This window comes from Egretta garzetta, unplaced genomic scaffold (assembly GCF_000687185.1).
Source record: "Egretta garzetta isolate BGI_Z169 unplaced genomic scaffold, ASM68718v1 scaffold334, whole genome shotgun sequence".
In the NCBI taxonomy this organism is placed as follows: domain Eukaryota; kingdom Metazoa; phylum Chordata; class Aves; order Pelecaniformes; family Ardeidae; genus Egretta; species Egretta garzetta.
The window spans coordinates 461889-465082 of record NW_009259431.1 but is presented as its reverse complement, the minus strand read 5'-3'; positions in this window follow the sequence as shown (position 1 = coordinate 465082).

Below are 3194 nucleotides of genomic sequence, written 5' to 3'. Positions count from 1 at the left end.
ACCCGCCAAGCAAGAATAGCAAAAATGAGAGGGTTTTTTCACTCAGTTTATTGGCTGGGCCAAGCGGCAGGGCCGGCACGAGGGAGAGGGAAAGCCTCATGCAGCGGAGAGCCGGGACCCGAGAAGGTCTTGGAGGGTAGTTCCTTTTGGCAGCAATGAGCTATGAGAGGGGCTCAGCTGCCTCGATACCAGACACTGATACCAGATGCGTTCCTAAAGGCCTGGCAACTGTGGTGTGTTTTGTGGCGGTCTACAAATACTCTGGAACTCCTAGGTGTTTGGGACAGCATCCTACAAAAGCGGTCGGCAAATGGGTGATATGATCATAGTATGTGATGTAAGGTTTTATCACAACTATGCACAATTTATCACGCAGATAGTTTCTACATCTATTTCACGTATCTAAGTACCACCACTTACACTGTATTTTTGTTGACGTTATCTGCACTGAGACATAAAAGATAAAATAAATCCTTCCCCAGTGATCCCTCTCCCTTACATTCTGCAGCAGAGAAGAAAAATCAGGAACCATCCACCCAAATCCTTGCTTAGGCAAACTGTTTGGACTCTGAAGATCTTACTTAAACTGTTGTGATCACATAATAGAGAACAAACTCATTTTTGCAACTGGCCTGAAGTTATATTCCTTCAGTAACGAAGATTTGAGATCCACTGATTGTTGATCAGATACAAGCCAGGCTCCTGAAAAGCAGTGCATAGGCATCTTTCTGTTATTCCTATCATCACACAGGTGAACAAAAAGATCAAAGAACCCGTCTGTTCTTGCAGTGCTACTGCAATCAGCCAAAATGCTGAAGAAATTCACCTCACCGTCTACAAATTCTGAATTTTTTCTGTGAGATACAAACTATTATTTCTTTTCCCCATGCTTCCGAGTTTGCATTGTACACAAGCCAAAAAAACCCTTTAATAATACTGTGAAATTACTGTCTCCACTGTACAAACCTTAAATGTTTTGAACGTTCTGGCTGTAATATTCTGGAAATTTTAATATTTAGACAATGATGACAGAGCACATATAATTAAAAAGCAATAATGGGATAATACATCTATCCAACATTTATCATAATAAGAAGCATTTTGGGAGAACAGTAAGCCCAAATAATATTTCAGAAAAGCTAAATTTCAAGGAATGAAGATGCTATAGTACAAAGTTATGGCCAAAAATACTGTATTTTTAACCAGCAACATTTTTGAGGGGCAGTAACTGTACAATAGTATTTTTTTTCCAAAAACCCCAATTTCTGTCCCTCAAACAACACACAATACATGCATTTAAATGACACTTTAAGAACAGGAAATATGATCTTTATTTTTAAATACTGCAAGTTTAAATTGGTCAAATAAGGACTTCCTGCAGCATGGTGAATGAGGAATCCAGCAACAGACTTCAACTTAGACTGTATTTTTAGAGAAAAAAACCAAACCAACAGATTGACAGTAAGATTGATCTGTCTGACTTTCTATTTTTCACACTATCTTCAAAGCCTCCCTCTATTCCTTTACTTTCCTGCAGCACGGCTACTGTGAAAAAGCATGAGTGAAACTTACAGTAAAATCCCTTTAACTAGGTAAATAGTGACCCTCAATGTATTGTTGACTACATAGAAATGTTTCTGGTTTGACTGATAAAACTAAAAATGTTACAGGTAAACAAAAGCCAAAGAGAGGAAGCATCAGTAGCTCCCCTTCTCAAACTAAACGTATGGGTTTGCAAGATCTCTACCAAAGTAACAAACTGGACAAGGACAGACAGCTTTAGTTGTTTAATGCATACTGGATTTTAGAATTTATGGTTTATGTCAAAAGAGGGACTGTATTTACAAAAGCGTGACTTTCTAAAACACCATAATTAATTACCTACACCAGGACATTTTAATTTCCTAACTTCAGTCTCTCCAAAACATACTTGCTTTACTGGTCTCTTAGCTAGAGGTAGGTCATTTGTAGGCCTCGTTAATATGCTGCGCATATTAACATTGGTTCACTAATGTAATATTCTGCAGGATAATCATGCACAGAGCTTCAAGAACAGCAGCACATATAATAAATTAATTGGGTAAATTTTATTTTTTCATGTGGGTTAACATGTCTTTGTTTTCTCCTAATATTTTATTCTTTTGTGAAGAATGTGTAACAAGGAAAGGGTCATGAGGTTGAGTAATCTGAAAGTCCTCTGCACCTTACAACCAAAGGCTGGGAGTCTAGCAGTGTCTTTATATGCAGCCCTTTTCCCCCCATTTAGAGTTTTTGCAAATCATGCAGTCAATTCTGACTGACATCCAGCATAAAAAGTCTTTTCTCCACTTTCAAACTTAAAAAAGTGATTCACAATCATGTGGCAGTATGATTAAAAATTACAGTCCATACACCTTGACAATCAAAAGAGTCTGAATTATAAAAAGTAAACTGCCCTTATAGCTGCATCATCCTATATATGTAAGGACAGTGCCAGTTAATTTGTGAAAAAGGCAAGTTTAAGGTTTCTGTAAAACATGTATTACAGCTTTCTTGTGCTAGTGAACATCTAGAATACACAGGTTCCCAAGAAGTTTTCCTTCCCTCCTCCCCCATTTATGACATTCAAAGAAATCACATTTGTAATTTTGGCAAAGTTAAAAGGGTTTCTGTCTTGATGTTTTTGCCTTCGGCTTCATGTTAGAGGCACAAACTTCTGGACTCAAGCACTATAAGGCATAGTAGAAACCACCAATTAAAACAACAGCAACACCATCACCACCACAACAGAATATACTGCAAGTGGGAACAGCTGTGTCATTGAAAAAGGAAATGTTTTTGTAAACTGTCACACTGCAATGCTGTGTTAGGTGATTCATGTAAAGCTTGCCTTGGCATGCCGAATATTTTTTTTTTTTCAGAACATGCTCAAATGATCTAAACATTGCCACAGGTTCAACTTACCTAAAATATACCAGAAGTAGCCCAGTGGCACACACTCTTGAAAACTTTTGCAATCACAATATAACTATAAAGCATGAGTAAACTTCTGTTTTTTTATACAAAACTCAGAATGACATTTCCTTCTCCCTCACCCAATATCCCATAACAAAACAAGACAAGAAAAAAAAAACCAACCCCAAACCTTTGTTAGACACCACTGTCTTTTTTTTTTTTTTTTTTTTTTTTTTTTTTTTTTTTGTAAATTTTTCTTT